Source organism: Amblyomma maculatum, chromosome 3 (assembly GCF_055883805.1).
Source record: "Amblyomma maculatum isolate TAMU_Amacu chromosome 3, ASM5588380v1, whole genome shotgun sequence".
In the NCBI taxonomy this organism is placed as follows: Eukaryota; Metazoa; Arthropoda; class Arachnida; order Ixodida; family Ixodidae; genus Amblyomma; species Amblyomma maculatum.
Window position 1 is genome coordinate 37,602,206 of NC_139346.1, and position 26,999 is coordinate 37,629,204.

Sequence of the window (26,999 nt, forward strand, 5' to 3'; positions counted from 1 at the left end):
TGAAGCTTCAGCTTCACCTGCTGTTCCTGCGGGTCGATGATGACACAGCGGCGCCTCTTCACCATTAGCTCCTTCACGCCAAGCAGCCGTTTTGTAGCCTCGGCCCCATTAAGGGTGACTGCCCAAACGTGGTTAACCTGGTAGGCTCCCAGGGCCACCGCATCCGGCAGTAAGCCAGTAGGCACGAGAGCATCTCGTAAATCTTCAAGCCTGTAGGGCCTTGCTCGCACCTCGCCGTGCAAAAACACGGTGTTCTGAACAATGCGTCCGGTTGGCAGCTGAGGCAGAATAAGCTTATAATCGCTGTCTTCGCTATCTGAGATCCTGTTTCCGCGGCCGGTAAAAGCCGCAATCGCCACTCCGTCGGAGCACATCATTCCGCGTCCGTACACGGCGGTGACCGGAAGTAGAATGATATACACTGCACTTTCAACAAAGTTTTCAAGCGCAGATCGTGTATCTATATCTGCATGACGCACCTGCATTCGTGTTTTCCACGAACTATGCAGACCAACGAGCATAACTAAGTCATACGGTGCATCATCGTTCTGCACTGGTAGGGATCCGATACCGTACGGAGTTAAGGGAAGTTCCTTTTTAATTGTCCTTTGGAGTATGTCCCATAGAAAGACAGCATCCCAACACTGTAAGAAAACATGCTCAATTGTTTCCGGTTTTTTTCACAACAGGCAATTTGTTGTCCATGGGAAGATACCTTTATCATTCAGCCAGGTTTTAACAGGGAGCGTATTAAAGTGAAGTTTGAAAAGGAACGTTTCAGCAGATGGCCTCACGGGCATCTTCTTGACTCTTTTCAAAACGTCCTGCCCTGGGCCTCCACAGTGTAATGCCCGGTAAAAAGCACCGGCAGCATCACGCCAATGAGACCTTTATATGTATAGTTTTTTTCTGGAAATACTATAAAGGTAACCAAAAGAGAACCGCACTTCAAGCAACTTGCACGAAAAAACAACCTTGCGCAGGTAGCCAGTCACAGTACCAGGTATGTTTTCACATGACACAATCCATTCAGGGAGCAGCCTCTGCAATCGCACTTGCATCACAGTTCTTAGAACGGCATCTTTTTGATCGCGCAGGATTATAAATCGCGAAACCACTTGACACAAGAACAAATGGGCAAGGCGAAGCCCGCCCCTTTTAACAGAAATAAATTCGTCCGGGTGGTTTTTTCCCATGTGGATGCCCAAATAAAAACAGCAAAAACGCGGTGCATTTTCTGAATTGAGTTTCGTGCGACACACAACACATTGATGAGGTACCACAGCCTCGAAAAAAGACAAACATTGCAAATAGAAGCGCGCGAAAACATTGAGAGTTGCCTTCCTTGCCACGCCTCCGCTTTTTCTTTCGCTCTGGATGTTTCTTCCATCCAGTGCACGTCGCGATCTCGATAACAATCTAAAGGCACACATAGATATCGCGTTGGGAGAGCAGACCATCGCAGCTTACAGAAGAAGTCAGGAGCCACGTCCCAATCACCGTGGCAAAGCCCAGAGCTTTTCTCCCAATTGATCTTACATCCGGTTTGATCACAAAATGTTTAGACGACACCCGTGACTTCACAGATGCTCTTTCTGGTTGCACAAAAGACTGCAATGTCATCAGCGTATGCATTTTCACGTGTGCTGATTGCAGCTTGAATCCTAAAATGCGATCGCTATCAATGATAGCCAAGCAAAGTGGCTCTAAATGCAATGCAAAAAGCAGGGGTGAGAGCGGGCAGCCCTGCCTTACCGATGACCGTACTGCGATGCTGTCAGTCAGATCACCATTCACTATAATACGGGTCGTGCAGTTCGCATAAGCCATTTTAACACCCTCCACTATGACCTCACCAAGGTTAGAATGCTCCACAATGGAAAAACGATTTTCGTGAGAAACATGGTCAAAGGCTTTCGCCAAATCTAATTTCATCATGGCTATCTGACCACCGAGTGCATCCGCACATTATAATACGGTTCGTGCGACATGTATATTCATGGCAATGGATCGACCCTTGATGCCGCACGTTTGATGAGGCCCAACCAATTTTTTTATTACGCTTTGCAGTCTTTTTGCTAAAACCTTCATGTACACCTTGTAGTCAACATTGGTGAGGCTAATCGGTCGATATGACCCCACCAACAGTCGTTTCTCCGGATCCTCTGTCTTCGGTATTAGCACAGTGTGCGATGTAGAGAAAGACAATGGAACAGTATTACGTTCATAAGCTTCAGTGATTACATCGGGCATAAACTGAGCCGCATACTGCTGAAAAGTTTTAAAGAAGGCAGCGCTTAGACCATCCGGCCCGGGGGCTTTCCCAGGTGTCAGGTCATCTATTGCAGATTCTATCTCCTGCAACGTTATCGGTTTTTCTAGGCGCGCTTTACTTTCGTCATCCAGTGCAGGCATCAGTCTTAGAAAATCTGTTTGAAAGCCGCCTACGGTCTCAAGCTTAGCGCTAAGCAGTTCTTCAAAGTGCTCTGCTACGGCACGCTGAATATCTTTAGCATCTTCAGTGATATGGCCGGCATACCTTATTCTCCTTATTTCTTTCTGGCAGGCGTATCTTTTCTCGTCTGCTAGCGCTCATTTTGTCGGCACTTCTCCTTTTTCACCCTTTCACGTATGACAGCCGCTGTGCATATTTCGCTACCGATTGTTTCCAGCTCACTTTTAATGTGAGCTTTAATGTCTCGTATTTTAGTGGCGAAATGCCCTGGCACAGTACTTTCCATGCTAAAAAAAATGGAGTTCACTCAGTTCTTTTTATTTTTCTTTCTCTTTATGCCGCACCTTACTGCTCTTTCCTATGGATTTCAATTTGACCCACTCTATGAAACTGTCCCATTCCGCTCCAAAACTTACTGGTCGCATAGCCAGACGATTTTCAAACTTGGTCTTAACTAAGGAACTCTTCATCGGCAAGAACTTTGGCATTCAGTTTCCATAGGTATCAGTTAAAGCGCGATTTTGTTCCTTTCCTATCAAACACTGCACTCACGAGACAATGATCACTAAAAGACACAGGTTTGACCTCATATGCAGTTCATAGGGAAACAAGATCAACCGAGGCATACACCCTGTCCAATCTAGCATGGCTTTCTCGCTGAACGTGCGTGAACTCTAGCTGGGTTCCAGTGGAGAACATACTACCAACATCCTCAAGGCTATACTCATGCAAACGTGCATTCAACAGCTCGGAGCTTCCGTCTCTTCGAGGTTTACACTTCGCCGCTCGGTCCACAGCTGAGCACGCACAGTTGTAGTCACCAAGTACAAGCAAGATTTTGTATGTCTTCAACCACAATTCAATAGACTCAAAAAACAATTCACGCTCACATTTTGAATTGGGAGCATACATATACACAACACGCCAGCATAAATTAGAGTAGGTAAAATCAGTAACCAAAAGCCGATCGCTTGGACAGGCAAAAACTGACTCTACGCTTACTCCCAGCGTGTTACGTATAAATAAAAGGCATCCACCCGATACACCAACAGAATGGCATACACACACATAAAGGTTTGTTTGAAAAGAAGCCACCATACGGTCAGTGCTTTCTTGGCTCTCAATCCTTGACTCTTGCACAGCTGCTGTATCTATATCATCATCCATAAAGAGGCGACTGAGCTGGCATTGTCGTCTTCTCGCTCCCAGCCCTCTGACATTCAAAGTAGCTACGTGTAACGGCGAATTAAGCTTGAGAGTCATGTATTAGAAAGAGACGCCCGTGCCCGCATGGTGCCTACCTTCATGGTTGCGTGGCCTCCGCTTCTGAAGAACAGCGGCGTATGCATGCATGTAATGTCCTCCCAGCAGAACGTCGGGATGCATTCAAACGAAGTCCAAGCACTTTGTTTCATTTTGGCTCACGCAAGCACCGCTTGGTTGCAGAAGGTTCCTGACGCTGGTCGGTAGGCATCCGACCACAAATCGTTCAGGGCACCACACAAACTACGGAGGCGGCTTCCCCGCCTGTCGCGTGTCAGCCGAGAAGTTCGGCTTCGGTCTTAACGTTGCTCAACTAATGCCGGAAGCTTTCGGCGGCGGCTCCCCACAAAAACCGCCTGGCAGCTGAGTCTCCTCGACGCTTTCCTCGTGCGGACGTTTCGCGGCAATTAAGGCTGCTGCCTCCGGCCCTACCTCCATGGCATTAGTAGAGGGATGCTCAGTACTGAGCTGCTCCTGACCGTCAGAAAAATCGTTTACAACTTCTGACGCTTCCTTTGACGCGCTTTCATGGTCCTGTGACGGAACTTGCAAGGCTCGAGTTTCATTCTCTTGACTGGGGACCGTCACCTTTTTCTTTGTTAAAACAGTCATGGAAGGCGCGTCCTATTTTGTTGACTGACCTCTAATGTCAGCAGCCTCCTCTGCAACCACCTCGTCTATTATTAACACGGACGTGTCTTCGCTTGTCCCAGGTCCGGCAATGCTCGCGTAGGTACAAGCACACTGGCTGTCTTCATGCCCGAACCGTCGGCAGGTTCCGCGCCGGCACTCTTTGCGGATGTGACCCGTAATCCGGCAGCGTAGGCACAGGGGGGGCCTGCCTGGCACAATAACGAGCGCCGCTAACACTCAATTGATGCGGCAGGTCGTCAAGCTTCATGCCAGCTTCCAGCCTCAGCGTGACGAGTCTAGTAGTTGAGCCCTTTTCTAACATACCTTTAACTCGCCAGCGCTCCCGTGTAACTTCCGACACCTTTCCGTACGGCGCAAAGGCAGCACGAACATCCTCGTCTTTCACGTTGTGTAGCAGCCAGTGAAGTTTCAGCCGCACGTCCTGGTTCGCCGGCAGCGATCAAGCAGCGACCGTTTTTCGCACAAAGCTCACCTACACTCACAATCTTGTTCACTGCTTCAGTATCCTTGAGAGTGATGGCCCAGACGTGGCTCATCCGATACGCCCCCATTGCGATAACATCGGGTATTAGCGAGTGTTGCGCTAACGCATCCCGGAAATCCTCCACCCGGTACGGGCGGGCCCTGATATCGGCGTGCAAAAAACGGTATTCAAAACAAACCGACCTGTTGGCAGTGCAGGCAAAACGACCTGGTAAGCATTGTCCTGTTCAGCAATCCTGTTACCGTGGCCTGACATGGCCGCTGAAGCCGCTCCTACAGAGCCCTGCATCCTGCGTCCGTTCACTGGCGTGGCCGGAAGCAGAATTCCGAGCTACATCCTCAGATAGACAGGTGATCTCGTCATTGCTTCCTTGAATATTGTTTCACTGCATTCGTAATGATCAAAATAAACAGAAATTTGTTTCATGACGCAACACGCCGCATTTACACGCACCGATTCTACGATCGGAGCCACTCAGGCTGTGATTCCGAGATTTATCTTTAGCAACGTTATACTTACCACTCTTCTTCAAACATTTTGAAAGAAACAAAAAAAAAAAGCTATACGGGGATCCCTGGAGGTGCCGGGGTTTGAGCCCGGGGCCTCTCACATGCGATGCGAGCGCTCTACCACTGAGCTACACCTCCTTTTTCTTTTTATTTTCTTTATTGCCTGTTTTGAGCTCACATCAATTTAAAAAAAAATTCACAATAATGGTAAAACTCGCAACAACCAGACTTTGGCTGTCACGAAAGGTTTAAATTTTCTTCAGGACAGCCAGTTCATCAAGCACACTGATCCAGTCAGGTGGATCAGAAAGCACCCGGCATGTTTCTCTAAGGAGCAGCAAACTCTCGATAAGGTTCTCGCGTACAGAACGCGTGTTGACATCTGCATGTTGCACTTGCATCCTTGTTTTCCACAGGCTGTGGAGGCCCAAGACCATGACTAAATCCAAAGGAATACCCTCGCTCTCGACTGGAAGGAACCGTATGCCATACGGATCTAACGGAAGGTCTTTCTTTAGTGTTCTCTGGAGAAAATCCCAGTCAAAGACTGGGTCTGAGCAATCCAGAAAGACGTGGTCGATTGTCTCTGGTTTTTTGCAAAGGAGACAGTCTGTTGTCCACGGAACAAATAAGCCTTTTTCATGTAACCAGGTTTTAACAGGTAATGTGTTGGAATGTAGCTTAAAGAAGAACGTTTTAACTGAAGGCCTAACTGGCATCTTTTTCACACGCTTTAAGACATCCTGTCCGGAGCCTCCCCGGTTGGTGCACGGTAAATCGGCAACGGTATCGTCACACCCAGAAGGTCTTTGTACCGCTTCTTCTTACACACTTTGCTCAAGTATTCCATTGAAAAACGCGCATGCTACATTCTGAAAGACAAGCCAACTTTGCACATGCAACATTCTGAAAGACAAAACAACTTCGCGCATGTACCCTTTTAAGACGCCACTCATATTCTTACCAGAACAGACAACATGTTCTGGAAGCATTTTACACACTCGTACTTGCATGACCGTCCTCAAGAATTCGTTGCTTTGATCACGAAGGAAAAAAAACGCGAGACAACCTGTCGCAAAAATAGATGCACGAGGCCCAAGCCCCCCGCCTTAACAGGAAGAAACAGGTTGGTTCTGCAGCACTTTTCCCATGTTGATGCCCACGTGAAAACGGCAAAGACACGATGAATTTTTTGGATGTTAACACGCGTCGCCGAAAGCACATTCATTACGTACGATATCTTTGCCACAAGGAAAACATTGCACACATAAGCTCGTGAGAACATTAGCAACGGCTTGCGCTGCCATGAATCAGCTTTCTCTCTCGCCCTCTCTGCTTGGCCAGCCCAGAAAGGGGTGGGACGGCACGCCTAAATACTGGGTCGGCAATTTTGACCATTGCAAACGAGAAAATTATTCAGGCATAACATCCAAGTCTCCATGCCAGAACCCGGACCTTTTTTTCTCAATTTACTTCACAGCCTGGCTGTCGACAGAATTTTTCAACAAGGACAGTAACTTCTTGAATGCTTTCTCTGCTTGAACAGAATACAGCGATGTCGTCTGCATATGCCAGCATTTTGCCTGTGCTGACTGTAGCATAAAACCAGTTATACGTTCATTGTTTATGATAGACCGCCAGAGAGGCTCGAGGTAGGCCGCAAACAGCAGGGGTGACAGGGGGCAGCCTTGCCTCACTGACGACAGCACGCGAATGCTGTCAGTGAGCTCTCCATTCACAATTATCCGTGTCGTGCAGTTCGCATACACCATTCGAACACCTTCCTCAATCACTCTTCCTATGTTTGAGTGTGCCAATACTTCGAACAAGGCATCGTGCGAAACGCGATCTAATGCTTTGGCGAGATCCAGCTGTATCATTGCCACTCGAGATCCAATCGCGTCACAACACTCCAAAACAGTTCGTACCACGTGCACAATAGGTGCGATGCTTCGACCTTTAATGCCGCACGTCTGGTGTGACCCAACCAGACTTGATATTACACTTTGAAGCCTTTTCGCCAGCACTTTCATGTATATTTTGTAATCCACGTTGACGAGGCTTATCGACCGATAAGAACCCACCAACAGGCGTTTTCCTGGCTCATCATACTTCGGAATGAAAACAATGTGCGAGGTAGAAAATGAAGGTGGAACCTGCTTACTCTCGTATGACTCGTCTAGCACTTTAAGCAAAACCTGGGCAGTGTAATCTTTAAATCCTTTGTAGAAAGCAGCGCCAAGCCCGTCAGGTCCTGGCGACTTTCCCATTGGAAGCTCGTCTATCGCACTTTCTATTTCTGTCAAACTTATGAGTCGTTCTAGACGTGTTATAACATCATCATCTAGTTTTGGCATTTGGCGCAAGAATTCTGCCTGAAAGCCATTTTTGACTTCGCGTTTACGGCCAAGCAATTCATTGTAGTGTTCTATAAAGGCATTTTTGATAGTAGCAGGGTCACTAGTTACAGCACCTTGGTTCTCAATTTGCCGTATTTCTTTTTGATACGCGTGCCGTTTCTCATCTGACAGCGCTCGCTTAGTTGGCGTCTCCCCCGCCCAAAATTTTTGAGACCTTGCTCTTATCACTGCTGCCTTATACTTTTCAGTGTGAATGTTTTCAAGTTGTCGTTTCAAGGCTTTTATTTTTTGTGCACATCTTCCCGACTGGATGCTATCCATGCTAAGCAAAACCTCAAACTCCTCGTGCATTTTTTTGTTTTGTTTTCTCGTCATATCAAATTGCGCTTGCAGTTTCGATGGCTAAAAGCTTTACTCTCTGCTTTTGCTCCTCTCACTCAACTGTATAGCTTTCGGTCTGCGTCGAAAGTAATTTATTGAGTTCTTTCGTTGTTTCTCTTACAAAACTGTCGTCCTCTAAAAGCTTCACGTTAAATTTCCACAGGTGCCAGTTAAATCGGAAGCTCTTTTTCTGCCAAATGTTCCAATTTCTAAGCAACGGTCACTGAAGCTTACGGGCTTAACGTCATACTCTGTGCACAATGAAGCCAGTTCAACAGAGACATAACTTCGATCTAACCTGGCGTGGCTATCCCTTTGAAAATGCGTGTATTTAGGGTGTGCGTCGTAAGAGAACAAATAGCCAACGTCTTCGAGATTACATTCATTGATTGAAGAGTGAAGCAGCTGAGCACTCTTGTCCCTCATTGGCAAATTTTTCACGTGGTCCTGAGCGAAACAAACGCAGTTGAAGTCTCCTATCAATATTACTACCTTGTCGCACCTAAGATGCATTTCGAGACTTTCGAAAAATGTTTAGCGCTCGCTCGCCGCGTTCGGAGCATAAACACAGACAACACGATAACTATAATTCGAAAACGAAAAGTCAACAAAGAAGACGACCCCATTGGGAAGCCACAACGAAAGTAACGTTCATGCCTAAACTTTTACGAATAAAAAAAACTCAGCCACCCCACGCGCCGACGGAATGGCAGACGCATACGTCATACAAAGAAGAAAAGGACGACGCCATACGATCAGTTAGCTCTTCGCTTTCAATCTTAGTTTCTTGGATAGCAATTAGGTCAAGATCATTTTCAAGAAATAGGCGACGCAGCTGGCTTTGTCGTCTTCTTGCTCCCAAACCCCGCACATTTAAAGATGCTAAACGCAGTGTTACATCGTGATTAACCGCCATGTTTAGTAACAAAAGCCCCGCTAATTAGAGTTTGTATCGGGCAACAAAACACTAAACTCACAGTGCATAAAGCCTCCATGCAGCGCTCCCCAATCCAGTCTTTCGAAGGCGCCGTACAGATCACAGCCAGCACCGTCTTCGCTGAGTCCACCTGGCCACACAGGCGAAAGGATTATGGAGGCGGTTTCACCGCCTGCCTTGGCTCGGGCGGGACGTTCGGCCGCGGTTTGAAGGGCGGCCGTCTGATCCCAGTTGTTTTTGGTGGCGGCTCCCCGCTGCCACTGCCATCCAGTTGCTCACTCTCGGTATCTTTCTGGTCACACGGCCGTTTTCATGGAAGTATACCGGTCCCAACGCCAGCTGCTCCCTGAGTAACGTCCATTGCGGTTGCTTCGGCGCCCTCGATGTTCGATTCGTCGTCGTTCGTCGCGTTATCCAAAGCAGATTCCTCCGGGTCGGTAACTATTGGTTTGCTCGGTGGGCTAGCGTGAACACTAGGCTTCTGCGGCACAAGGACTTGAAGATTAGGCTGCAATACTTCCTTGGCCGCTGGTCCTTTTCCTGCTTTTGAAGTCTCCTCAGCGTCCGCCTCATCCATGTGCAGCTCGGACACTTCATCGCTTTTGCCGGGACCGGTGACGCTTGCGTATGTGCGAGTGCACTGACTCTCTTCATGTCCGAACCGCCGGCAAGAGCTGCATCACGGAATGCGGCAACAAAAAGGTATATTCTTGTAATCGTAGCGCCCAGCGCCCCAAACGACCAGTAGGATCTTTGAGAGAGCAAAGCCAACACAAGGCATGATGGTCTGCCATAACAGTAAAATGGCGGTCAAACAAATAAGGGCGGAATTTTGTAATAGCCCAGGGAAGCACCAGGCGCTCTCGCTCGGTGATAGAATAATTGTATTCTGGCATTGAGAGGAGGCGGCTGTCATACGCTACTACCTTTGTACGGCCGTGTTGTCGCTGAGCGAGTATAGCTCCTACGTCATTACCACTTGCGTCGGTGTGGAGTTCAGTATTGGCGGATGGGTTGAAATGGGCCAAGACGGCTGGAGTATTGAGAGCAGCAATAGGCACTGAGAAAGCTGCAGCTTGTTCAGGCCCCTAAGAGAATGAAATGGCTTTCTTGAGGAAGCGGGTGAGAGGACGAGCAAGGGCTGCGGCGTTTGGTACGAATCGTCGGAAATATGAACATAGGCCAATAAATCTTTGAACATCGCTGGATGATCGCAGAGTGAGAAAACCTCTGACGGCACGAATCTTGTCAGGGTCAGGCGGAACGCCGGAAGCATTAACCAAGTGGCCAAGGACTTTGATTTCTCGGTGACCGAAGCTGCACTTCGTGGGGTTTAGTTAAAGTCCGGCGCGGCGAAAATCGAACGATTGTAGGAAGGCAAAGGAGATGGCTGCCAAATCTAGAGGAGAAAGCAATTACGTCGTCAAGATAAACAAATGGTCCACTTGATGCAAGCATCTGAACAAAGAGTCCATCATGCGTTCGAAGGTTGCTGGAGCTTTGCAAAAGCCAAAAGGCATGCGCTTAAATTGATAGAGGCCGTCAGGGGTGATGAACGCTGTTTTTTCATGGTCTCTTTCGTCGACGGAGATTTGCCAGTATCCGGAACGAAGGTCGATGGATGAAAACTAGCTGGCTCCGTGCAAACTATCAAGCGTGTCATCGATACAAGGATAAGGATAGACATCTTTTTGGTTACCTTATTCAGATTGCGGTAGTCAACGCAGAATCTCCAACTGTTATCCTTCTTGACCAACACGACAGGGGATGCCCAGGGGCTACTGGAAAGGTCTATTATGTCGTTCGCTAATATCTTCTCGACCTCCGTTTGAATGACACGTCGCTCGGCAAGCGAAACACGATAGGGCCGCCTGTGAATAGGACTGGCGTCACCGGCGTCAATGCGGTGGCTGACAACTGTAGTTTGACCCCATGGGCGGGTTCCGAAGTCAAAAAGGTCATTGTAGGTGAGACAAAGCTTGTTTAAATCAGCGGCGAAATCTGGAGATTAGCTGCAATTATGCTGATAAGAGGATCAGGGCGCGATGTGGGGGACGAGGCAGTGGCTGCAGGGACGGCAGTTAGATGAACCATAGTCAAAGCTGAAATGGCACAGTCAGTCATCGGGGACAGCGCAGCGAGTGAAATTCCCTTTGGGCAGAACTTGAGTTGACAAGCTGAAGTTAAGGACAGGGAGAATGATGCGGTTCCAGAGATGTGCACATTTAGATGAAGAAGGGTGACGTGCCGCTGCAGCATGACATCAGTAATGGGACGCGAGAGATAGTCGCCGTCCGGGACGGGTTGGAATGGCGACATAGCGGTGTAAACGGCATTTTTAGGAGGAAGGCGATTGAACAGTGCTGATCGAAGGCGAGGTGAGCAGGAGGGGCCTTCAGAGCAGAGCAGAAGGTCCAAGCGAAGTAGGCCGGTAGAGCAGTAAATAAGGGCAGAGTGGGCTGTTAAAAAGTCAATGCCAAGGATAACGTCTTGGGGGCATTCATGGAAGATAGTGAACAACACTGGGGCATGACGGCCAGCAATGGTAACTCGCGCCGTACACGTACCAACCACTGCTGCAGGGCTACCATTGGCGACGCGAACTGTGGATGAGACGGCTGGCGTAAGGACTTTCTTGAGGCGACGACGAAATGAGGAGCTGAGAAAGGATAGCTGGGCGCCTGTATCAATGAGAGCAGAAACGTTAACTCCATCCACAAAGACGTCGATACGGTTATTTTGTAGGGCAGGGGACAGCAGAGGTTTTTTGCTCCGTGTCATAAATGCAGCGTCACCTCCGGGAGCTGCATTGGGTAGTTTTCCGGTAAGAGGCCAGGAAAGGCCGGTGGCGAACAGCGGCGAGGAAGAGGACAACTCGAACTTCATGTCTGCGGAGATGGTGAACGGTTGGCAGCACGGACAGTGGAACCGGGCTCAACACGGCTTTGGTCGGGGCGAGGTGAAGAATAGCGAGAGGCATAGTCTCCGCAGTGGTCGACGTAGGCGAACTAACGAGGTAAAGTGTACCAGTGGCTACGGCAGTGACGGGGAATGTGTCCAACGCGAGAACAAGTAAAACAGATGGGGCGATTGTCATGGGTACGCCACTCATTTGGATTGCGGTACCGATATCGGGGCAAGAAATCGGCGTTGGATGAGGCGGCAGCAATATCTGGAGGGGTAGGTCCGAAATCCACGGTGTCGGTGGCAGAAAGGAAACCCATATTGGTAACCTCCTGGCGAACAACAACCTGAATAAGTGACATAGTAGGTACGGTGTTGTCGGGCGTATGCGATAGTGAGCCCGCTGCCATCATTGCCTCAAGGTCTTGCCGGACAATGCGTGTCAACGTACTGTCGTTAGCAGGCGGTCGAGGAGTCTGGAGATCGATACAGGAGGAGCTGGCAGCCGTGTTCGGCAGCCGGCCGAAATCGGGATATATGCGCCTCTGTTTTGCTTGCTCGAAACGTCTGCACACCTGCACCACAGAGTCCACGGTGGAACAATCCCTGCACAACAGGAGGTTGAAGGCATTGTCGGCAATGCCTTTTGATATATGACCGACTTTATCTTCCTCAGGCATGCCTTGGTCTTGGATGTAAGTAAGAAAAGACTCCGTAGATGTTTGGGTGCGAAAGACTAGCGCTTTCTTGGCGGCGAAGTTGCCCCCAATAGGCTTTCCGAATATGTCGTGACGCTTCTGTTTGCAGATATCCCAAGATGTTACGTCTTCGTGGGTTTCAACCCCCCCCCCCCTCGCGGTGCAAGTCAAGTAAAAGATTATATTCGCGAGCATTAGTGTGGGATCCCACCTGTTGTGCTTGCTCACGTGTTCGTTTAGGCTAGCCAGTCGTCGACATCAACGTCGTCGGTCCCGCAGAAGGTTCCGGGGTCACGGGGGTGGGCCATGACGACAGCAGGTGCGGCGGCTGTGGAGGTAGCGGTGCCTGTAGTCCTTGTGGTGGTACCGACGTGGCGGCCGCTGAGGAGATCCAGTTTGTCATAGGGAATCTATTGAATTCACCTCCCCCAAGATGTTAATGGGCAGATGTACAGGCCAAAAGCTGTCCGCACAACTAACATTGATGACAGCACCGATTTCACCAGCCTCAGCGTCGTCTTCTTCTTGCCGTTTGTTCCACTTCATCATCCTTAGCACGACTAGCGAATGGGCTTAGGGCGGATTCTCCTGCTGGCAATACTCTGGTCACGGGGGCTGGCCAAAATGCCGGGCATTCCAGGATTACGAATCTCGTTGTCTCTGCAGACGTTCCACAGATGGCACAAGTAGCACTACTCGAGAAACTGAGCTCGTAACTCACACGCCCGCAGTACTCCGCAGCAGGCCTCCGCCAACAAGCCGCTGCTTAATGCGTTGTCATAAAGACGCTCCCGACATATGACGATCTTGTTGACACTGTACAGTCCCAAGGTGGGCTTTGTCGAGGCCGAGCTCGCGCAGAATCTCCCAGGGTAGCTGCCTGTTGACCCGGTCGTATGCCTTAGGAGAGCCACATAGAACGGGCCACCGACCAGCTTGGCGATTTCAATGCACTGTGTGAGGACACACAAGTTGTACTCAATTAGTCTGCCAACCCGGAAACCCGCCTGTAGCTCTCCGAGAACACCCTTGCGTTCGGCCCAGAGCTGTAGGTGGTTCTTTACGGCCTGCGTGGTCAGCCAATAAAATACCGACGTAGCTGCTATGGACCTGTAACAGTTAAGGTCCAGCTTGTCTCCTGAATCTTAGTACAGAGGGTGGACATTGCTGCGTTTCCAGGCATTGCTATACGATTGTCAGTTTTTCTAGTACTATAGCCGCCTATCGTTTCATAAATCGGTATATACCTGATCCTCCCCAGTTGCTTTCCTCCTTTTCATAGCTCCTAAAGCTTTCTTAACCTCGCCCTTCGTAACGGGCGGAAAGTCTGATAGCTCTTCACTACTGCCAATCTCATTATTGTCCTTACTACGTAATTTGACTGCTGTGTAGGTCAGTATAAATCACTCCTCGGCTGCTTTGATTATTTTGTCTGCATTAGTAATGACATTAACGACTTTTTCCTTACAGATAAAACTGAATTCTGTCTATGCCTAATATCTCTTCACCTCTTTATGGCTGCCAGCATTCTTTAGAACATGCTTAATATTCTTCATGTGATACGTCTCCATGCCAGACACATAGCACTAATTGCTTAGATTTGATAGCTCGGGCTGTTGTATCTTACTTTTGAGGTTTTTAATCAAATGTTTTGTTAGCTGGGATAATTTACCAGAATCCACACTCTCCTACCGCCTGCTTCTACTACGAACTCTGAAATGATATTTGTGAAGCTATGGTCCATGGCTTCCATAATAAGGTCGTTTTCCCTGTAATGTAGTTTGTATGTACAAGAAGTCTCAAAGCTGAGAAAATGGGCAAAAGAAAGAGAAAGTGATTTAATGATAACACAGATCTTTGGGTAGCTAGGTGACTCCACCATGCCGGGGAAAGGGAAAGTAAAGGGAGAGTGAATGTGTGAGTTTAGCCCGTGATGTGGTAGTATACATTTCCTTGACGGCGATGTCCTCTAGGCTTTTACTAGCAGTTGCGAAACTTGCTGGTGTCTTTCGCTCTCCCGCTGATGGCGTCAGGCTTTTCATGTTTTCAACTCTGCGTGCTCTCCGAAAAATTTCTACGCACTCTCTATGTTACTCTGAACCCTCATCTTCAAAATGGCTTCAGCGGAACATTTACAGTTTATGGTATAGAATAGCGTTTTACTGTCCAAGCGTTTTCCTCTGATTGTAGCATGAAAGCACTGCTTCACGACATCTGACCGGGTTACCCTGCTGATGCACGTCGCCAAACTGGCAGGTGGTGCAAATTCGGTCGTCGCCATAAGAAGGGAGCCTGAGACCGGAATTCAGCCTTCCACCTTGGATCCCGACCTGGAATCGCTGCTCCTTGGCCAGGCAGGCACATTCGTGTCGTCCGCAGAAACTGTGGCAACATGCTTTACGGTTCTCGCGAGAAGCGATGGCGAGAAGACAGAGGAAGAATTAACACTTATCTCAGATACCAGGAAAAACTATTCCAAGCTATCAGTTTCGCAGGTTTTACTAGGTTTAGCCACGTCAAACATCTGTATATTTGTTTTTTCAAATAAGAGCGGCTATCGACGATGAACGGCACTAGTAAATCAAAACATATCCAGAATGCCTACAGCAAAATCCCGGACAAAGATCTTTTCCAGATCCTTCCAATTTACGTACTCATTCGCTAGCAGCGCCCACATTATTTCCCAAACATTCTAGCCTTATCCGACCACCTATAATTATTTTGCCTCCAACCTCCCCCATCCCGCTGCGCTTGCCTTCCCTTCCGCTACATTCCTGGTGTTATTTCTTCGCTATGCCTATCTAGACCATGTCGACTTCTCTTTCTTGGTGTTTACTTCAGTGACTCCGTCCATCTATTTCAATTTGTGTTCTGTGTTCCGTGTTGTCTTTGTACTTGTTTATGTGTAAGTGTACTTGCTGCCTGTATCAGTGCCAATGTATTCTGCCATAGAAACGGACACAACTCACAGAATAAAGGTCAGTCCTAACCTCGTAATAAGTCTAGGCTCGTCCTCTTGAGCTCTCGATTATAGAAAACTATATTTGCTCCCGTACGTGCTCTGCCGAGCTTTACTATAAGTAGCGTCACCGAAAGGCGCAGCGTGCGGCCTCCTTTGGGAAAAAGCAAAAGAAGGTGGAGATCACGGACCCACGTGAGTGCGTTCCTGACGATTAGCAGAAGAAGAGGAAACTACTCAGCGCTAGACCAGATCAGTGACGACGCCCTTCCTTACAGGTGAGCCCCGAAAAGACGCTCCTCCATGTCACTATCTCTTGATGTTGGCACTTTTGATGACCAATTCGCTTAGTCTTGCAGTAAGGTTCAATCCTGTTTATGCAGGAGATAAAGCGGAAACGTGAGCACATCCTCGCTATGCTGAAAGCATATGAAAGCTGAGCATGCCTTTGCATTAGGCCCGTTCGAGCATCGATCACCTAATTTAGGTAACAAATTGTAGTGGTCTTTCTACCAGTTTAGCAAGCTTCAGGTACTAGTACTGTGCTTACTCCGCTTTTCCTAAATCTATAGCCATTTTCATACGAGTGCTTTATCAAGGAGAAAGATAGAAAGGTACTTTAGATATTTTAAAGCATCCGCAAGATGTTTGCCAGTTAATGAGTCGGGCATGTGACTGCGGCCTGGAGTGATTTTTTCCTCACAACGCAGGCGGATGGCTGCCGACGGCGGATTTTCGGTGAACGATCCTTTATTGCTATCAAATTAAATATGTCAGGATGATTACGACATTCGAGCATGCAAAATTTGAACTCAGGTCTCGATTCTTAACAAAGTGAAAGAGAGCGCGAGGGAACAGCGATAGCGGGGAGCCAGAGACAGTGTTGATTGATGCCGACCTCGATAAGGCCTGCACTCGGTCCGGCGGGTGTCTCGAGCGTACGATTTTCTTTCTCCTATTTTGAGAAATTCTGTTTGGCTCCTGACTCAATCGTGGCTCGTGACACTCTTTCTCTCGGTTACACCAGCGACCACGGCGAAACCGCTCAACCGCTGAACGGCCGCATAAGAGCTGCACTTACAAAAGCTCCGCTTTAACCCTTTTGTACAAGGACGACTACATGGCACTAGTAGCAGCTTAATTGATTCCGATATTCGAGAGTTCCTTAGTGTCCTGTTGTCAACTTACTCTTTCAATGAAGCTCCGCAAGTTAGCGATTCTTGCCAACTCTGCCTTGTTGTGCGGTCTTGTTTTTCACACAACCTTCTGGCCATTCAGTATCCGGCTGTGCCACCTGCCGCAGCGACCTGCCAGAGGAAGGCTAGGCATTATTTCCTTTAAGCCTCATTGCCGAAGCCCTATTTTCAGTAGAACAGGGCCATGAACGATATCACGCTGAAACAAACGGTGATATTATAAAGAAAGCACACAAATACCTTAACTTCTCATCAAATGAAGTATTAACGCCGCGTTTCGGTGATGTCACTTAAAGATCTCTTTGGAAGGTCATTCTAGCTGCAGTCTGATTTTTTAAAGCGAAAGCCTCATGAAGGTCCGTCCGCGGTAAGTATCACACCTCACGAGATTTCACCGGATACCATGAGATTGTTACGTCTTGATCTGGTGATTTCATCGGCAATGACCGGATGTTCTGTTATGATGTCATGACTCAACCTATCACCAGGCGATTCACGCATCTAAGAAGCTGACCCTGCCGGGTGTCCGATCCAGGTGTCCGTGCTACGCCGTTCATCTGTCGTTTCTCGAACGCCGTACCACACAGCATACAGAGGCAGACCCCGAAAAGAGAGCATCAGCTGTATTTCAGAGGCTTTGGCCTCATCGCACACTTTATTGGTCCAAAGTGCCACACAGGTTTTTTTTTTTTTTAAAGTGAAAGTGAAAGTTTATTAGATTGAACATATTTACAAAATGTATAAAAATACAGACGAGGGTCCCATAGCCATAAGACAGCACCGGGACCCTCGATTTAGACTGCCCTTTTAAATTTTCTCTTTATATTCTTAAGCTGATTGACTAAGTTGCCGCATTGACAAGGCATCATCATTATTCGTTCTTAACAATGCATTTATACAAATAGGCATGGCGGGCGAAGCCTTCACCCCTGCTGGAGTCCTGGAAGAGGAGCGAGCCCTCCGCACCTCCCAAGCAGACGTCTACCGTTCCCTGGTGCGCGTCCTGCTTCTGCCCGTCTACCTATCCCCGTTGCTCCTGCAAGGATCGCAGGTCAGCCCACTGTTCGTGGAGGTCGTCCGCTCGGAGCTGTACGGTCTCTCTATGCTGTTATAGTTCTTGGGTGCCTAATTTCCTTCGCAACTGCCCATGTTTTAACAAAACTAATGTAAGGGTCTCCATTGTTCTTTGAAAGCTTGAAACATGTCGAAGTGTTAGGTGTGTTGGAATCTGCTTTTGAGAGGTCGCGCAGCCAAGAAATGACAAGCACTCAAAGAAGGCACATAGATTGCCGTGTGTGCCTTCCTCACGTGACACCTGATTTTCAGGTACAGCTGTGTGTCATTTAGAAACTTCTTATCAAAAGCTGGAAAAGTTCCCAGGTCACAAGAGTATCCCTTCTACTATTCATTAGATCCGTGTCAACGCGATGGGGTGAATTGTTGGTATAGGGAACCCAACCTCAAGTTTGTCTGGGCTACTGCAGCGCGCGCTCCTCCGCAAGCGGCGAACTTTTGAAGCATTGGTTGGGCGCGGCGCTGATGCGGCGCTTGACCGAACGTGTTCTGGCGGTTTCGTGTGCTGCACGCGTCGCTCGCGTTAACTCTCTTTGTGAGTGCTCGCGCCGGCCCGCCGCCATGGCTTCGCAGGCATGCAAACAGGTGTCACAGCTGAGTTTAAAACAAGGCTGGAGTGGTTTCGTGACGCTCGAAATGTGGGGAAGTGTATTGTTGTGTTGTTGGCTGTCGCAACAGCTCGCCTGTGGGCTTTCGTGTCTTTACGGATTCTGCACGAGGAAGCAGCTCGCTTTGCGCGCGCTTACGTTGTTGAAAGCTACTTGCGCGCGCGCGTGCGCCCTGACCACAGTCTACTCGCTTTGCGCGCGCTTGGATTTCCATGCTGAAAAAGAGCTGTCGCGCGCGCACGCGCGCTCCTGCTTCTACTTTTCAAACTCGCGCTTGGACGAAGCGGTGTTTGAAGCGAGTGTGCAGCAATGTACACGCTGCGATGTGGTTTTGAGAAAATAGCCGACAACGGTGGCTATTTTCACAGCACAAATGTCAAAAAGGGAGAGCTGTTAGTCAGCCATGTGCATTCTGTTGAGCAGATTGTAGAAGTCAACGCTGTTATCGTGAAGGCTAAGTGTGTGTCGCAGGTCAGCGACCACATCGTGTACGACGTGTAATTTGAGGCAAGTATTTTATTTTACGAAGTGCGATAACAGCGTTGTCTTCTACAGTCTGCTCAACAGAATGCACACGGCTGACTAACAGCTCTCGCTTTTTGTCATTTGCGCTGCGAAAATAGCCACCGCTGTCGGCTGTTTTCTTAAAACCACATCGAAGCGTGTAGATTGCTGCACACTCGCTTCAAACACCACTTTGTCCAAGCGCGAGTTTGAAAAGTAGAAGCACGAGCGCGCGCGCAAGACAGCTCTCTGTCAGCACAGAAATTCAAGCGCACCAAAAGCGCGCTCAGAGCGAGTAGACTACGGTCCGGGCGCGTGCGCGCGAGCAGCTTTCAACAACGCGAGCGACAAAAAACGCGAGCGCGCGCGAAGCGAGTTGCTTCCGTGCGCAGCAGCCGCAAAGACACGAAAATCTACAGGCGAGCTATTCACTCGGCCCAACCAATCACATGGCGTTGCCCGGAGAGGGCGCTATTCACTGGCGCCCGCAGCGCCATCCTGCGATGCTTGGGTCATCTATAGAGGGACGCTGAATTGTCATAAGGTTCCCCAACCTCATATGGCCATGCGACGTAGCCAGTTCGGCAGGAGTGTGCAAGTCGGGCCCTCCTTTCAGACGGAAGTTTGAGATCGTAATTATTTATCCCGGTACCTTGCCTTCTTTGTGAGGCACACTACTTTTAGGCTACGTAGCACATTCATATAGATTAGTCATAAATTGGCAAGGGTTTATGTCTAGGTTAGGTGGCCCATCCTTTAAGACTGTATGCTAAAGAGAAGGCGTGAAATACTAAATAAAGCTATCACGTTAAATGTAATTGAAAATTAAAGGATTAGTAATTGCGCAAAAAAAGCAAAGTATATTTTTTAACCAGGAACTGTAAGTTTAGATGTCAAATCAGAGCTATTATGCTGTCTCATCATAAAAGTAAGAGCGGAAATTAAAGTAGCCCCCGTGCCTGTTTTGAATGGTGAGGGTTGCAAAGCCGGATTTGTTTAGCCGCGTGTCTTTGTAACACATTATATATTAACTCCATAGCATTAATGCCCCCTTTTTCGAAGGCGTCCGCAACCGGCATGATAAGTGTCAGTTCATTGTATGAAAATGTCGCTGGCTCCGCTACCAGGTAGTAGTTTAGAGGATATATGACCGTACTCTGACCGAACATCAGTTTGCGTGATGTCATGACACATTACACGACCAATTTCTTTTTTTTTTCGAAAAGTTTGCCACAAGGCATAAGTTGAGAAATTGGAATGGGATGTAGGAGATAGAAAGTTAAAAGAAGGAGTGAAGTCCAGTTGCGCTTATGTATTCGCAGAGGTTGGCCATGTAACGATTGTCCATTGTCCATTTCTCCTAATCACAATCGCGATTCCACCGCAGGCCCACCTTCATGAGTATCCGTTGTCTAACGTGAGTCGTTGATGGACACGTCCACAACAAGTGACGCACATCGCAGACGTCAGGTGCAGTGTCACAGTGAGGGCACCTGTCAGTCACTGGATCTTTATCCCGCCATCAATGTCGTACAGATGGGGTCAGAGCCGCCCCTGCCCGGATCCGACGCACTGTTACCTCCTCCTGCCGAGTGAGGCTACGGGGGAGAGGGTGCGAACACGGAGGAACGAGAGCGCGTGTTCGCTGGCGCAGAACTTGAGAATCGGAAACGTGGAACAGGAACGGATTTGGGGGAATAGGGGAAGGTGGTGGATCGCCTGATGTGTTTACGTGCGTTATAGCATCCGCTTGAATATTATGTGGATGGCGAGTATGGCCGCGAATTCAATGTATGCGCACAGGGCATGGGTACTTTGAACAGAGCAAATGAATGGACTATGTTATTTGAAATGTGCGTCGAACTGCTTTAAGCTGTTTAAGGGCAGTGAGAGAGTCTGTGTAAAAATGAACTGCATTGAATGTTGGAACTGGCGGAAGGGAATATATGGCATTGTAAATGGCGTGAAGTTCCAGTGCCAGAGGGGTGCACGTATCCGCGGTATATGTCACGTGAGTGTTGAGATGCGGATGAGAGGGACTATACACAGAAGTAACTCCTCGCTCTGCAGTATGTGATGCATCGGCATATAATATGCACCCTTCAGGCAGATGTGCAGATGATACCGACGGGGAAGCAGTGGGACGATGGTCGGTGAGCTGGCAGTACGACCATGGAGGTAGTGTCTTTAAACGATGGAATTGTAAAGACTGTTTGCGAGCTCTGTTTGCCATCCGCTGATCAATGAGTTCATTGAGCGAATTTAGCTGGGCGTACTCCTGAAGTACTGGTATGGGTGTTAGGCGGGGAAGACATGTTATTGCACGCATAGCCTCACGATTGATGGCCTCAAGGGAATCCAACTGTCAGCGGGTGAGACGTTGAAACTGTGCCTGGTATTTTATACGCGGCTGGAGGACAGAGCGAACAAGCTGGCGGGCCGTGTGAGCACGTGCGCCGCCAGAGCGCATAGCTATGCGACGAGTCAGACCTAGAGTAGCGTGAGCGGATGGCTGTCAGCCACGGGGTGCCAGTCCCAGAGGAATCAAGAAGACCAAGAATGCGAACGGTTTGTGCCTGAGGAATAGGGGGATTATATATCTTTATATTTATAGTGGGAGCTTTCCGTAAGCCAGCTTTATTTGGCTGGCGCTGCAAACTAGGCTTTAGCTTTGCGGTGGAAGTTTACGAGCTAACACGGCAATTCTGCCTTCCAGAACACTCTTCATCATCATCATCATCATCATCGTCAGCCCGACTATACGCACTACAGAGCAAAGGCATCTTCCATATTCCTCCAATTAAACCAGTCCTGTGCAAGCTGCATCCACATGACGCCTGGGAATTTCCTAACCTCATCCGACCGCATAACTTTCTGCCGCCCTCCGCTACGCCTTCCTTCCCTTGGAATACAATTTTTTACCCTAAGCGACTACCTGTTGTCCTCTCTACGCACTATAGCCCGCCCACGCTCGTTTTTTCTTGATTTCCACTAGAATGTCATTACCTCGAGTTATTTCTCGACTCTAGTCTGCACGCTTCCTATCTCTCAACGTTACACCTACCATTTTTCGTTCCATAGCCATCTGCGATGTCCTCAATTAGGTACAGCCCTCTTCGTTAGCCTCCACGTTTCAGCCCCATAGATGAGTATAGGTAAGATGGATGCAAATGAATAGATTTACCTGGAGAGATACCGGTAAGCTTCATCATAATCTGCGAATACTTGCAAACTGCGCTCCATCCCAATCGCATTTTAATAGGTATTTTTCTCGCGGCCAGGATCCACGGTTACTACCTGTCTTAAATAGACATACTCGCCTACCATTTTCAGTGCTTCGCTATCTATTGTGAACTGCTACTTCTTCACGAGAAGGCTTTTATACTAAGTTAAAAATCTTGCGCATAGCCCAAGCAGTACTTTTCAACGGATTGGTGATTTTAGGTGGCTTCTGTTACATTGTGGCATTGCTCGACTGCATGGTAAAAAGGATGTGGGGGATAAAAAGGCACAAATCAAACGATTACTTCTCCTTCAGTATCAGTGTGAATATGCCTAACCGAAAGACGTCGACGTCTCTCGGACACCTCAGAAAACTCCAGGGCACCCCAGAAAGTGGAGCCTAAAGTTCTGAATATGCTTCAACTGAAAAGGTATCTAAAGGTTATGTTCATTTGGTTTGGCTCTTGCGAACTCCTACTTTATGCCTTGTAGGCTAGTTTCGCGTCTTAGCTAACAGAACTCGTCTTCAGAGCTTTCCTGTGCTAAGTGCTGTTTTCTGACAACAGTGCTTTGCCTACAAACATTGCATAGCTTGGTACGCAATTACACTATTCTTCTGAAAAATGACTCCAGTGCCTTGTGCAGCTTCACAGCTTTATTCCGTCCGCATCGTAAATGCCAACTTTATAGCTTCTATCAAAAAGAAAACATTAGTCGTCGATGTGACCAGATGCACGAAATATAGCGCGATCTGTTAGTTGCTCGGTGAGTTTGACGTCAGAAAGAACCGCCCTTTTAGAACTCGGAAGTGGGAATCATAGCACGAGCAGGTGAAGGTTGGTAGTTTACGGATAGTTGATCTAGTGCCTTCCAATTTGGCGCAGGAGTGGAAGAGCGTGTACTGCATGGCGCTCACGTTGCTACTGCTGCTAAGCCCCGAGTTCCCAAGCATGGTGGCTGCGTTCCTACCCCTAATGTTGACACCAATGTTGGGACTAGAAGAGGCACAGACGCTCGTTCCTCACTACCTGGACGTAAGTACATGGTACAATATGTGCTTCGCATACCGCTACACAATCTTATTCTACGCTGCAGTTGAATGCTGGACGTATTAAGGCGAAAGCCTTCATCGGCTCATGCTATCGTTCGTTTGGTGATACTATAGCTGTCAATCATCCCTACAGCGACACCGGGCACGCAAGAAACGTATCTTAGTTCTCCTTGTGTACTTCATTCCAGCGCGGTTGGCATGGAGACTGCCGCCGCTAATTTGTAGTAGATAGTGACCGATAGGAACACACAGAAGAACTATACAAGAAGGACCCAAATGTGCAAACTCAATTAAAACGGTTGTGATTACTGATTTCGAGCCGGGCATCTTGAAGAGTGAAGTTTAATGGGCCTTAGCCAGCATTGCTAAGAACAAAGCTAGCGGAATTGATGGCATTCCAGCGGAGTTGCTTCAAACCCATAACCATCACGTTGTTAACATTCTGCATACATTATGTCAGAAGATTTGGACAACCCTGCAGTGGACACAGGATTGGAGGAGGTCAGTTTACATCCCCATTCCAAAGAAAGGCAGTGCCAAATATTGTTCCAACTACCGCACGATCGCACTCATTTCGCATGCTAGCAAGGTGATGTTGAAAATCCTCCAAGGTAGGTTACAGGTAGCTTCCGGACGTGCAAGCTGGGTTTCGCAAGGGCAGAGGAACTAGAGACCAAATTGCTAACCTTCGCTGGATCATGGAAAAAGCAAGATAGTTCCAGAAACCCATCTATTTCTGCTTTATTAATTATGCGAAAGCGTTTGACTGCGTAGATCACAGCAGATTGTGGCAAGCTATCCAAGAGATGGGAGTTCCCTCAGGAACTTGTATGAAGGACAAGAGGCCCCAGTCAGAACTGGGCATGGTCTTACTGATTGGTTTCCGATCGAGAAAGGAGTGAGGCAAGGCTGCATACTGTCGCCCTGCCTATTTAACCTATATGCAGAGTGCATCATGAGGAAGGCCGGTTTGGACGAGTCTTCAGCTGGAGGGAAGATTGCTGGAAAACGTATCAACAACCTTAGATATGCGGATGATACCACTTTAATGGCAGAAAGTGAAGTGGAACTCAAGAGACTTCTGATGTGCGTACAAGAAGAGAGTGAGAAGTTTGGGCTTAAACTGAACATTAAAAAGACAAAAATCATGGCGTCTTGCCCTATCGAGTCCTGGAGCATCAATGGACAAGACGTGGAAGCTGTGACACATTTTCTGTTCTTGGGCTCCAAGATTACCTCGGAAGGAGACTGCAGCCATCAAATTAGGAGACGCCTGCTTCTGGGAAAGAGAGCAATGGTTAGCCTTGACTGCCTAGTAAAGAGCAGAGACATTAGTCTGCCAACCAAGATCCGTATAACTCGTGCTATGGTCTTTCTGGTTGTGATGTAGGATGCGAGAGTTGGACTGTGAAAAAGGCTGACCGCCGAAGAATTGACGCGTTTGAATTGTGGTGCTGGCGAAGACTCTTGAGAGTTCCTTGGACTGCCAGAAGATCAAATCAGTCGATATTGTCGACCATAAACCCTGACTGCTCATTGGAGGGTCAAATTCTAAAGTTAAAGCTCAGCTACTTTGGTCATCTGATGAGAAGAGAGGAGTCGCTGGAGAAAGATTTGATGTTGGGAAATGTTGAGGGTCGCCGGAGAAGGGGTAGGCAGCGAACGCGATGGTTAGAAGGCATCCTCGAGGCACTGCAGATGAAGTTATGTGATGTTAGGAGAGACCGGAAAGCGTGGCGTGACATGGTCCATAGGGTCACGAAGAGTCGGACACGACTGAAAGACTGAACTGAACTGAGTGACCGATTATGATAGTGGCAGCTATAGTTACAGGGATGATGATAATAAAAGAGATGAGAGTTATTACGACGTCATCACCTAGTGATGTTATGACAGGTAGGGACATCATGAGCTGGTCATGTCTAATAACTGTAACTGACGTCATGATCACGTCACATTCGATCGCGACGTCGCCTGGCGGTTCGCGCATATACGAAGTTGACCACGCTGTGCGTCCGATCCAGGAGTCCGTGCGGCGCCTTTCATTTGGCGCTTCCTCGAACGCCACACTACGCAGCGTACAGAAGCAGAGTTAGTGCAGCTAGGTGGTGGTGAAAGTACTTATTGCAAAGCCTGCTGTCTGGGCTCTGTGGACGAGTTATTTATTGCGAAAGCAATGCTACGACAGCCAAAGTGAGGCCTCGGGGGCCACTGCTACGCTATGTAGAGGCGTAGCTACGGTATTCTCTAATAAAAAGTTAGCCTGCCATGACATTTGAATTCACGTTACCCCTATGCCATAGGCAGGAGCTGCCAACTCGGGTTGCTCTTTTTCATTACAGCATGAGAGCACTGCCTCTGTATTTCTGCTACCGTTGGAAGCCCAACCGCCACTGAAAGCCAGTACTGCCAGTATAGTGTATGGAAAAGAGGCAAAAGAAGTTTCCTGTACCTTAGGGACGCCAAGCATGCTATCTGGTGAGCTCCAAGGTGGCATATATCTGCTGTGTGCCCAAAACGCATCTTGCAGAGCTTATTTTGCCTGCCCTGTCGTCCTCTTCTGCTATGAAAAACATGAGAACATGCTTCACGGAAACGGTCTTCCCATACGTCCGCGCCGAGGTCTCTATTGAAATGTTCTAGTTGAATACGATATTGCGTGTCTGCGGGAGGAGCAACCTGTGCCATATATTTGAAGTGCTTACAAGGCATTGCTGCTAAATGTGTGGACAAGGCAGAGTACGTAAGTTGAGGTCATAGAGTCCATTTGATGATCGGCAGACTTGTAAAAAATGTCAGCCTTACACCTAAAACAAGCATTCTCTTGTTTAAGATTCTTTTCTCATGAGATAGTCTCTTGGACACGTGAGCAAAAAACTACAGTTTATGGCATATTTATTTCCTGTGTCTGTTTCGTTCCAGTCTTCCAGCAGTGATCTTTGGCCAGCCATGATTTTACCGTACTGCTTCGGCATGGCTCATGGTCTTTATTTTGACCATTTCGGTGTGACAGTCGGTTAATAGTTCGGCTTCAGTCGCTTGTTAACTGCAGCGTGCGGATGTTTTATTAAGAAATACCTTGAGAACGAGTGCTTCTTTAGTGTGCATAAAAAGCCAGGCTTTTGTCTTTCTCACGCTATGTCGTCATGCTGAAACAACAGATTGTACTGATGGCTGTACCGCTCACAGATGCAGTTCTCAATGAAAGGTATAATTTCAACAACTTGGATAGAAAAAGTAGTTAGTATTGAATATTGCTATAAATTTGTTACTTAAAAAGGCCAGCATTGGTAAACTTCAGAAGCTGAAAAAACAAAAAGATGTTGTTGTAATATGAGGTGGCTAACACTGTTACATGTTACATGACATGTTGCATGAATTGGCCACACTGTCCAGCAGTGTTCCAGACAGTTATACAGAACATTCAAAGAAGAGCTCTGGTGATCTGCAGTTGAGCTTTTATGGATCCTTCGTACGCCTCCCTATCAATAAATCAAGCCTTCACTCTCCCCACCCCACCGACAGGTAAATCTCACTGACAACCGGATCAGTCGCAGCATGTATCGGGCATTGCCTTTCATCATATTAGCAGAATGCATATTGTTTGCCGACTAGTTAGAGCTTCTGCGTGAAGTGTTCCGCAACTGTCGAACACTACCGCCGCGCCCTAGACCAACTCGATAAACTTATATCTGATATATCGTCGGATCCCAATACTGCTACACATTTTTATGCATCGC

General features: G+C 48.1%; 1 non-coding gene and 1 pseudogene across 1 annotated transcript; one reads left to right on the top strand and one right to left on the bottom strand.

The window, feature by feature from the left end:
• Positions 1 to 5,431: 5,431 nt before the first annotated feature.
• Positions 5,432 to 5,503, bottom strand: TRNAA-CGC (transfer RNA alanine (anticodon CGC)). The gene has a single exon. It is a non-coding gene; the product is annotated as a tRNA-Ala (tRNA).
• A 12,204-nt stretch (positions 5,504 to 17,707) lies between these two features.
• Positions 17,708 to 26,999, top strand: part of LOC146194573 (uncharacterized) — a 33,146-nt pseudogene continuing 23,854 nt past the window's right edge.